This window comes from Orycteropus afer, unplaced genomic scaffold (assembly GCF_000298275.1).
Source record: "Orycteropus afer afer isolate SDZICR_OR568_19922 unplaced genomic scaffold, OryAfe1.0 scaffold00109, whole genome shotgun sequence".
Classification (NCBI taxonomy): Eukaryota; Metazoa; Chordata; class Mammalia; order Tubulidentata; family Orycteropodidae; genus Orycteropus; species Orycteropus afer.
In genome coordinates, this window is record NW_006921696.1 from 9,576,857 (window position 1) to 9,589,022 (window position 12,166).

Below are 12,166 nucleotides of genomic sequence, written 5' to 3' on the forward strand. Positions count from 1 at the left end.
GTCTCTATCAGACCAGTAAGACTGGTCTTTTCTTTTCTCTTTTTTTTTTCAGTTTTGTTCATTTTTTCTCACTCTAGCCAGGATCTCCACTTTTGATTCCTTTCAGAGTTGTTGGCCGTGGAAGTTGGGCACCATCTAGTTCTTATGGTCTCAGAGTCATGCAAGCTTAGCTTCTGTTGGTCCATTAGTCCCTTGGACTAATAGTTCCCATGTGTCTTTAATTTTCTTCACTCTTCTTTGCTGTGAAAGAGGAGAGACCAATAGTTGTATCTTAGACAACTGCTTACAAGCTTTTAAGACCTCACTCACTAATCACCAAAGGAGGATGTAGAACAATGTTTCTGTGTAGTATTTTATGCCCATTAAACTTGATGTTCCCCTTGATCATGGTCCCAAGCCCACAGTTCCAGAGACTCACTCCCTCAAAGTGTTTGGTTGTGGCTAAAAAGTTATCATAACTTTGCCCCCTGTTTGTTCTATTATATATATGGACATTTTTGTAGCACATACAAATACATATGTAGAATAACACTTGACAAACCTGTATAAGGTCATGAATATATTCCCAATTCCCTACCCTTACTTGATCATCTTGCCTGTCTACATATGTATCTACTCATAGATTAATGTTTGGTATTGCTGGTAGTGCCATATTGTGTATGTAATAGTATTTATCTTTGTGGTCTATGCCACATAGAGAGGTCTTTGTGCAACTTTCCATGTCTTCCTTTTCCCTAGAGATGTTATGTTGGTCACCCACTTTGGTACATTGCCTTTCCCCTCACCCTACTCCCCTCACCCCAAATCAATATGTGTCTCTTACCTAGCTATCAATTTTCCCTCCCCTTCTGACCTTTTCCTGCTTAGCAACAAAGAAAGTTTTCTTCTTTGTATAAATCTTTCCTTGACTTTTTATAATAATAGAATCATACATCATTTGTCTTTCAGTGATTGATTTACTTCATTCAACATAATGTCCTCCAAATTCATCCATCTTTAATGTTGCATAATATTTCATTGTGTGTATGTACCATACTTTGGTTATCTATTCATCCATTGATGGGCATTTAGATTGTTCCCATCTCTTTGCTGTTGTAAATAGTGCTGTAGTGAATATGGGTGTGCATGTATCTTTTATGTCCCCACTGTCAGCTCTCTAGGATATATACCTAGTAGTAGAATTGCTGGATGAAATGGTATTTCAATGTCCAACTTTTAATGGAAACACCATACCATTTCCAACAGTAGTTTTACCATTTTACAGTACCATTTTACCTTGTATGAGAGTTCCAATCTCTCCAAACCCTGGCCAGTATTTGTTGTTTTCTATCTTATTGAACTCTGCTATTATTGATGGGGTGAAATGATATCTCGTTGTTTTGATTTGCATCTCTAATGGTTAATGACCATGAGAATTTCTTCTTGTGTTTTTTTTGGCTGCTTGAATATCTTCCTTGGTGAAGTATCTGTCCATGTTCTCTGCCTCTATTTGAATTGAATTGTTGTCTTTTTGATGTCGAGGTATTTAAGGTTCCTAGTTGGACAATCCTAATTCCGTAGTGATACTGCCTCAGAAACCCAAGGAGGGGTCACTATGAGTGGGCGCCGACTCGACGGCAAACAACAATATATTTTACAGGAGCTCTGGTAGCATAGTGCCTAAGACACTTGACTGCTAACCAGAAGGCTGGTGGTTCAAACCCACCAGCCACTCCTCAGATGGAAGGTTGGGCAATCTACTTCTGTAGTGATACTGCCTCGGCAACCCAAAGAGGGGTCGCTATGAGTCCGGTCTGACTCGACGGCACATAACAACAAAAACAACATCATATGTTTTACAGATAACTTCCTTATTAGATACATCATTGCCAAATATTTTTTCCCAATCTGTAGTTTCTCTTCTTACTCTTGGAGAAGCTTCTTGATGTGCATAAGAATTTGATTTTCAGAAGGTCCTAGTTATCTAGTTTCTTTTCTGTTGTTTTTGCATTTTAAGTTATGTATGATAATCTATTTATGCCATAAATTATGGCCACTAAGTTTGCCCCTAAAGAGCTCTGGTGGCACAGTGCCTAAAGCATTTCACTACTAGCCATAAAGTTGGCAGTTCAAAACCACCAGTCACTCCACAGAAGGAAAATGGGGCATTCTGCTTCCATAAAGATTTATCACCTTGGAAACCCATTGGGAGTGGCTATGAGTCAGAATAGACTTGATGGTAGTGGGTTTGTTTTTTTGGTTTAAGTTTGATGAACTTTACAGTTTTAAGTTTTACATTTAGATGTTTGATCCATCTTAAGTTAGTTTTTCTGTATGGTGTGAGATATGGATCCTGTTTAATTTTACTGCAAATGGATATCCAGTTTTATCCAGCACCATTTGTTAAAGAGACTACTCTTCTCTATTTAATGAGTTTTGGCCTTTTGTCAAACATTAGCTATCCATAGGTGAATGGATCTATTTCTGGGTTCTTAGTACTGTTCCACTGGTCTGTGTGTCTGCTATTGTAAATCTTTTATGGAAACAGACAGTCACATCTTTATTCCATGGAGTGTCTGGCAGGTTTGAACCACTGACCTTCTATCCAGTTAGCAGACAAGCACTTGTCCACTGCACTCAGGGCTCCTTAGCAGACACCCAAAACCCACTGTTGTTTAGTCAAATTCTGACTCATAATGACCTATGGAGCAGCTAGTGGATTCCAATTGCCAACCTTTGGTTAATAAACAAGCACTTAAGCACTGTGCCACCAGAGTGCCTCTTAGTAGACACAGGAAGTTAAATTTAAAAGCAATATATATACATATATATATATATATATATATATATATATATATATAGGGAGAGAGAAACCAAATCTCTTCTGCAACAAGGAGCCTCAATAAACTTTTAAACAACAGGTGTTATATGATGAACACACTATTTTAGTGACTTTCTTGCACTGATGAAGAGTAGCAGACACAGGTTAGAGTAAGGATTAAAGTGGTTCAAGAGCCAGAGATAAGGTGGATGTTGTTAGGTACCATTAAGTTGATTTTTTAACTCACAGTAACTCGATATGGCAGAGTAAAACAGTCCTATAGAGTTTTCTAGGCTGTAATCTTTACAGGAGCTGATCACAAAGCAATGAAAAAAAGGGAAAAAAGAGAGTTTACACACTCAGTCAATTACATAACTGTTGTGCAGCGTAATGGAATGAAGGGGTACAAACTCTATACCACCAGTTTCTTTGAGTCAACTTCAATTCACATTGAACCCATGTGTTTCAGAGTAGAACTATATTCCATAGGGTTTTCAATAGCTGATTTTTTTGCAGATAGATCACCAGGCTTTACTCTGAGGTGCCTCTCCGTGAACATGAACTTCCAAGCTTTAGGTTAGCAGCTGAAAGGATTAACTAACCATTTACACCACCCAGGAGCTTCATGATCTCTACACCAGTGGGCAAATTATGTTATTTGTTTACTCAGCACAGAGCAATAAAGCAGTCACACACTGGAATGCCTATAAGGATCATGTTTAAAAATGTAACAGAAAACAGGAGGGAAAAAACACTAGAAATAAATTTACATACACATTTTGTGAATGATAAAAGCTGCTTTTTATTGAATTTTTTAGACCTGAACTCTAGGGTGCAATCTTCTCCATTTCACCTGTTGTTTGTCTCTCATCTTTGTCCTCTTTTTTCATCCTTAAATTTTGTTCTTAATGAAATCAGACTTAACACTCTCCTTAAGGCTTCTGGTCTCTAGGAATAGAGTCTTTCCTTGTGAAGGCCTCTGTCTTCAGGTAGAAACTCTGTGAAAATGAGTTTTAAAGATGCTTGATGTCAGCTGAAACTATGAACAAAAGCCAATAAGGGTCAGCTGTTCCTGGAGAAACGATCCTCAGTTTTCCAATGACTACAGACAGGGGTAAGGGTGATAAGTGGATGAGCATGCATGAGTTCATGATGTAAATAAAGATTACAAGATCTAAACCACATTATCCATCAAATATCATAGGCACACACTTTGTGAAAGAACTCTGATGGTAGAGTGTTAAAGCATTCAGCTGCTAACCAAAAGGTTGAAAGTTTGAACCCACCAGCCACCCTGCAGGAGAAAGATGAGGATTTCTGCTTCCATAAAGATTTACAGCCTTGGAAACCCTATGAGGGTTGCTATGAGTCAGAGTCAACTTGACCGTGGGTTTGGTCTTTGGTTTATACTTTGTGAGATCAGAGATGAATGATTGCCAACATGACACAGAATTTAGATTGTACAAAAGCCATGGAGAACATGTCACAATAAAAAAAAGGAAGCTTTTTTGGGGTTACATAGGTCCTCCCCAGATCACCTCTTATATGTAATTTAATTTGTCTTGCTAATAAGTAACCAAAAGAAAATAGCTATAGTAGTGATTATAGGTGTCAGACAACACATGTTTAACACATTCATGACTTTTGGGACATTTATAGCCCACTAATATTTTCAGCCTCTTAGGTTTCTTGGGAAGTTGCTATCCCAGTTGTAGTACATGGTGTCACCAGGTATGGACCTGTATGACTTCATGTAATCTGAAGGAATGGGCTTCACCCCACCATTCCTATCACTAGAGTCCACTTGGGACATATGTGCCTTACATAATTGTATCAGTATCCTTATCACCTCAAAAAAGAAAAATTTCCCTTGATTCCAGCATGCCTTCCATTACTAGAAACATATGATATCAATAAAAAATTCAAAGCAGAAAATAATTCTATCATGAAAGGGTGAAATCTTTTATTTCATGTCAATTATAATTTATACCCACCTTTCTTTTTTATTTCAGATGATTCTTTTATATGTAAAGATTTGGGCAGAATCTCAGACTCTTAAAGGTTTTTAGAGTAGGCTGCCAGAAACTTTATTGCATTCTTGGGTTCCTTGAACCCTGTCTAGATTTTCTTTCTGTTTCCTTGACATTTCCTTTTTCTTGTTTGTATTCTTAAAACATTCCCATTGAACTACTAACAAACTGCCAAGCTCTAACTTGGCTATTGGGGATGATGGTAGGTCAGTTGTAAATTTCTCCCCCTTCCATACATGAGACCCAGGTTCAATGTCCAGGCCATGCACCTTGGGTACCGCCAGCATCCATTTGTCAGTGGAGTTGCTGTAATGCTGAAAAGGTTTCAGCAGAACTTCCAGACCAGATAGACTAGGAAGAAAGGTCTGGTGATCTACTAATTGAAATCAGCCAATAGAAATCCTATGTCTCACCTAACTCAAGACAAAAGAGTGGGGTCGATGACAGTACAAATTCCAAGAGGATGTTGGTGCCTGAATAGTTAAGCAATATGTCACTCTCCTGCTTGTTCACAGTGTCATGACTTCTAAGACACACTTTTACTAGGGAAATGATTCCATGAAGCCTTGGAAAACATACTTTCACCCAAGGGAGTTAAAAAGGGAGAGATGGAAATCTGGAATCCGGCTACCTTGAAAGCATTCAGTATGTTCTGAAAGATGTCAGGGGAGTGTGAGTTTTTGAAAGCACCATTCAACTTGAAGCCTTAAAATATGTGGGTCTGCTGGACTGCATGGCTGAGTATCAGAAATTTAAGATGACATATGTGGTTCACCTTTTATTCCTTTGAAAATGTGCTGCTCTAGACTGATTGTATAAGTACCGTGTATAACACCTCTGAAGTTATGGTGCTAGGAGCAAGCTGTGTGTGATTGAGTGGAAGACATCAGAGAAACCAAAGCCTTTCATCCAAAATACATTTGACAACCTGCTGCAAGTCATGGCATGTATTGGTGCCATAAATCATGATGTCAACTATAGCTTTCAGGTTCAGTGTGGCATGATTTAGTGGCTTACAAAGATGAGTCCCCTGCCCATCCACACTTCATGGGCACAGAGATCTGTTGCCAGTATTGGTCCAAGTGACTTCTTTGACTGTAAGAATATACAGAGAAGGAAAAGAACTGGAATATTCAAAAATCAGATTAGAGGACAGGAACATTTGGGAACATTCAGTACTTTCTCAAGTTTAGGAAGATATATTATTGTTTACTATGATTTAAAAATGGATGTGTTCAGAAGAGTTACAGTGACCTAAGCAGAACATTTTTGTGTGTGTGATTTGGGTAAAAGTTTACAGAGCAAATTCACTTTCCATACAGCAGTTCACATACACGTTGTCTGATGACATTGACAGTTTACCCCAATGCAACACCTCCCCTCCCACTTCCTCCCCATAGTTGCCTCTTCCCTGTGTCCATCCCTCCATGCACTCCTACCCCCTGAACTGTCTCCCTGTGCATAAATAGCCATTCTTTCTCCCATGATTGTTCTCTCCAAGGGATGTATCTACCTCAGGTACATGTTCAACTCTTATACCCGTCTTTTATTTGGCTGGAAGCCACAGGTGTGAGTTCAATTCCAGACCTGAAGGGCTGCTAGGGACCATAGTCTCAGTGGTTCCATCAGGCTCTATCAGACCAGCAAACCTGATCTCCCTTTTTTTTTCCAAATGATTTTGAGTTTTGTTCCACATTGTTCTCCCTCTCTATTCAGGATCTCCTACATAGATATCCCTCTGAGTGTTTGACAGTGGTAGCCAGGCACCATCTAGTTCTTCTGGTCTCATAGTCGTATAGGCTGAGAATCGCATGGTGTACCAGTCTAAGCAGAACATTTTGATTGTTGAAACATCTTGTAACCAAAATGACTGAAAAGCCAGAAAAGTTTAAAGAGCTAGACTCCAGTACATTAATGTGTCAACTATGCTACCTCCAACTATTGTTTAACTGAAAGAGGACAAGCAGGATTGGTATAACCTTGGTAACTTTTGGGCTCCTCTGTAGACTGGTTGTGTCCCTGGCAAGGTTGGTGTGCCAAGCACACAGGACATCCTTGCTTCTTCATTTCACCTGGTGATAAACTATGACAGAGGGGAGAGGATAGGTATGCCCAGGATGTGTGTGGAGAACACCGATTAGCCAGTTGCTATGTCAGCACAGTTTCCTTGGAATTAGTTTTGTATATTGAGGTTTTGTATGTCTCATTGGAGAGAAGGGCTTCCATTGAAAGTATTTGAAAAATAAGTATGGGACTACTTAACATCAAGTAAACATTACTGTCCAGGAAGATGGAATATATTCACCATGTTGTTGGCACTATCCCTCAAGTTATCACCAAAGAACCCCTAGAAGTAGCCAACCTATTTTGAGAATTGTATTGTAAGCGTTTTAGTAACTATATACTGATTTGATTCAACGGGTCATGTACACAGAAAAAAAGTCTATTGTTAGTGAAATTTCTCATCTATGGGGAAAAAAATAATCTGTGTGTGCATGTTTGGTGGGTAATAAAAATTATTAGTTGCTGTTGGGTCCAGGACACTTAAATAGATGCCTATTTAGTGTTCCCTGTTTTATAGAGTGGGTCTGACAGCATTTAAGTTACTGTTGCTGTCTTAAAATAGTAGATTGCTAAATTATTTTTCTCTCTCATTAGCCATTATTTATAAGAAATAAAGTATAAGATATGAATTAAAGAAAAATAAATCATATGGTTTACAATGTCTGATCCATAACAGATCATGGGACCAAACAGCATCTAGTTTAGTTGTTCATGGATTTGCCATGAGTCCAGGGCCAATTGACAGCAGCTATGAACAACAACAGACTGACAAATTTCACCTTTGAGTCTAAATTTTCATTCTGAAGAGTCCCCTTTCTTTTCACATGTCCCCTTGAAATTCCTTCTCCAAATCTTACTCTAGGTCAGAGATCCTATTTTCCTATAATGAATTTATCACACTCTCTGCATGAATAATATCTTTTAGAAGGATGAGCACAAAGCTGGTTCCTATGAGGCAGAGATTAAAGATTTCCCAAATCGTATATGGGTGGATAGATGGGTGGGCAATCTGAACTATTAGGTGGTGTGTCTATGAAGTGGGGAGTGTACCCAAGACTGTGTATAAGGTTGGCAGACAATGGTCCTGTAAGTGTATTTGTATGATCTGTAAGAATTCCCAGGTGTATAGTAGAGCTGACAAGGGACAAAGTTATAGTCACTTCTTGGTCACAGCCAGCTACCCAGAGGGACTGAGCAGTTGAACCAGTGGGCTTGGGACCATAGTCACAGGGGATATCAAGCTCAATTGGCATAACATACTACAGAAAACATTGTGCCACCTCCTACTTTGGCAAGTAGTGACTGGGATCTTCAAAGCTTGCAAGCAGCCATCTAGATGCAACAATGGGACTCTCCTCATCCAGAGCAAAGAAGAATGAAGAAAACCAAAGATTCATGGAAACAATTAGTCCTAGTGACTGGTATACTACATGATCCACAGAGAGAAGAAGTAACTATTGGGAGAAGTGGGAGGGGAGCTGTTGCATTGTGGTAAATTGTAGTCAATGTCATGAGACAAAGTGTTTGTGAACTGCTGTATGGAAAGTGAATTTGCTCTGTAAATTTTCACCCACATCACAATTAAAAAGAAAAAAGAAAGAAAAAAAAAAATTGATTTCCTAGATGTCCTACTTTTCCAAACTACTATACAACTCCATCATCTCTAATATCAATTAATCCTCCTCCCCTCAGTACTCTGCTTCCCATGTTTCAATTCTGTAACTCACTACAGTGTCACAGAATTCATGAACTGTCAAGGAAATGGCTCATCTACTTTTAGAGGTTGGCAAGTCCCAAATCCATGGGTTAGGCTTCTATCTCAAGGCCTGTTCCAAGTCAAATGGTTGCAGGGGCTGCTCAGCAAGTCAGATGACCCTGGCTGCAGAAGCCAGCAAATCAGGTCAGATGATAAGCTGTTGTCCCAAGTTCCAAGACCTGGAGGTCAGATGACTATCCAGATGCAGGATCCAGAGCAAAAGAGAAAACTTTGCTAGAGCATTCATATGTATTGGATGCAGACCAAACCCTCAAGGGAAATTCTCCTTACTTGAGAAAGGTGGTACAAGGTGTGTTGGGTGGTGATTTGGAGCACTGATATTGTGCAATTAATAAAACTAAAGGACTAAGGAAATAACATTTTTTAGAATTAGAGTCAACATCTACTCTAAAGGCTTCATCAAATATTCAAGGCTTGTTATCACTCAAACTAAGTCTTATGTCTCTAGTGCAATGAAACTCAGAGAACATTTCTCAAAACAAGATGGGCCTCACTGGATTTATTCAAGGCACTGTGCTTTATAAGCTCAGAAAATGCATTCATCAGAGCTTTGATTTCTGGAAAAGAACTTGCTGTTGCTCGTAAATTGAGTAGGCGTTTGAACATTCATTCTGGGTAAACTTCTTTACAATATAATTTGTCAGAAAATAACTACTGCAGATACAATATCCCTACTCTCATTTAATTAGTATTTTTTAAAACCTCCTAAGTGAACTCTTGCATGGATCAGCACTCATGAATATTAAACATAAAGGATAAAAATCTTACAAATAATCACTGCCCTATAAGGGCTTTACTTGGTTAAGCAAATCTTTTGTATTTATCAGCTAACCCTCAACTGGATCTTAATTCTTTTCAAATGAACTAGCTCCCGCTTTGATATCATGCAGGTCACAGCTTGACTTTGAACCTACACAGCAAAATTTAGCTACACAAATATCAGTCCACAATATGGAGCTATCAGAAAGCCCTTAACTTATGGAGCCTACAAGGTTTTGGGGGAACCACACTGGTGAATTATGCTTCAAATGTGACCTGATCTTAAAAAAAGGAAACACACTGTTTGAGCAAAGGTTGATTCATAGTCTAAAGAACTGTTACTAATAGAGGGAAAAAACGTACACCAGAAACCTAACTATTAAGGCTTAATGCTTAGGATTCCAATTAGAAAGGAAAATTATAAAAGACATCTTACCAGCTTTCAGATATTTTTACCAACCCTATAATAAACAAAAGGAGCTCTGGTGATGCAGTGATTAAAAGTATTGGGCAGCTAACCAAAGGGTCAGAGGTTCAATCAAACCTGCCACTCTGCAGGAGAAAGATGAGGCAACCTGCTTCCATAAAGGTTTACAGACTTGAAAACACTATGGGGCAATTCTTCTTTGTTCTATAGGGTTACTGTGTGTCATAATCAATTCTATGGCAGCAGGTTTGCGTTTATAATAAAAAAAATCAGTTAGATTAGTTATTGAGAAAGAGAAACAAATAGCCTGCCGGGCAAGTTTACTTTACTAAATCAAGTTAGTTCTCTTTCTTTAGTTATCTATACTAGAGCCACCTAAATTATTAACCTTTACTCATCTAGGAAACTCATTTTTATCACCAGGGCTGAAAGCAAGATATATATACACATCAAGATATAGATAGATAGATAGATAGATAGATAGATAGATAGATAGATATAGATATAGATATAGATATAGATTTATGTTGTTGTTGTTGTTATGTGCCGTCGAGTCGGCCCCGACTCATAGCGACCCCTCCTTGGGTTTCCGAGGCAGTATCACTATGGAAGTAGGATTGCCCAACCTTCCTTCCGAGGATAGATAGATAGATAGATAGATAGATAGGTAGATAGATATATAATGACCCTATAGGACGGAATGGATTGTCCCTGTAGGGTTTCCAAGGCTTTAATCTTTACGGAAAGCAGACTGCCACAACTTTCCTCCCACAGAGCAGCTAGTGAGTTCCAGCCAAGTGCTTTAACCACTGTGCCAGCAGGGTTCCTTTTATATATATATTTACAGATAGATAGAAAGGATAGATCCGCTGATAGATAGATGGCACATGTTATTTATCTTTGTATTCTGATTCCTATCAAAATGCCTAGCACACAGTTGTTCAGTGCAGACTTGTTATAAGGAATTTAACTTCAGCATATACATACAGATGGTTTTATACAATGCATACAGATTTAATGGAGCCTTATATTATTCTATAAAAGAATGTGTGTAATATGACTTCTAAGGAGCTCTGGTAGCATAGTGCCTAACGCACTTGACTGTTAACCAGAAGGCTGGCATTTCAAACCCACCAACCACTCCTCGGAAGGAAGGTTGGGCAATCTACTTCCATAGTGATACTGCCTCAGCAACTCAAGGAGGGGTTGCTGTGAGTTGGGTCCGACTTGACGACACATAAAAACAACAACAACAAGTTAGTCTGTGGGCCTTCAGTGCTTAAATAAACTATTTGGGGAGGCTTCAAATCTGAGTATGGGGCTTTCTAATGTCTATTAAGAAACTAGCATTAATGAAACAAGCTGTATATGAAACTTGTTAGTGAGTACCACTAATCAATTTATAGACCTCTAAGAGATTTCAATCATCCAATCACTACCAACTAGCCTAAAATTAAGGCTCTATCTTAAGGTTGTGGGTTTTTTTTTTTTTTTTTTTTTTTTTTTTTGCATCCATGCCCATTAGAACCTGACTGGTATTATTTATTTAAATTGACACAGTTTATTTGTTGTTGTTGTTGGTTGTTATTTTCATTTAAATTATAATAAACGGTCACTGTAGAAAGTACAAGAATCTGAAAAAATTCAAAATCACCTTATTCTTCTACTCAAGAAAAATATTAGCATTTTACAATACATGTATATTTATTGCAATATGTATATATATATATTACCAAAAAACCAATACCAGTACCAATATGTGTATGTATGTATATAACCAAAAAACAAACCCATGGCCATCAAATTGTTTTCCCCATTGGGTTTCCATGGTGGTAAATCTTTATGGAAGTAGATTTCTTCATCTTCCTTCCACAGAGCAGCTGATGGGTTTGAACTACCAACCTTCAGGTTAGCAGTAAAATGTCTTAGTTACTGTAGCACCAGATCTCTCATATATATTTATGATCCCTTCTTACACAGTTATTTGTAGGATCTCACCCTTATGTATAAATGGACAGCTATTAAAGCCGGAGAAGAAAAGGACACATATCACAGTATGAAAAGTACTTCTGACATGGAAAAAGAGTAGGATTTTTCTATTATTCAATATATTTTGTATAGTTCAAATTATTTAACTGGTTTATGTTTGTGTATCACTTGCAGGGGAGGAAACCATTTTAAAAAGTACTAAGCAATAATAACAAAATAGGTGATAGTACCGAAAAATGTAAAAGTATTATGCAACCTATCATACTTTTTCTTTGGTTTAACTGCTAGAATATTCAAAACTTAATTTTACATCCAATTCT

The 12,166-nt window shown here is 38.1% G+C and overlaps 1 pseudogene; it reads left to right on the plus strand.

The window, feature by feature from the left end:
• The first annotated feature begins 4,518 nt into the window (after positions 1 to 4,518).
• Positions 4,519 to 5,979, plus strand: LOC122150242 (annotated as a pseudogene).
• Positions 5,980 to 12,166: the final 6,187 nt, after the last annotated feature.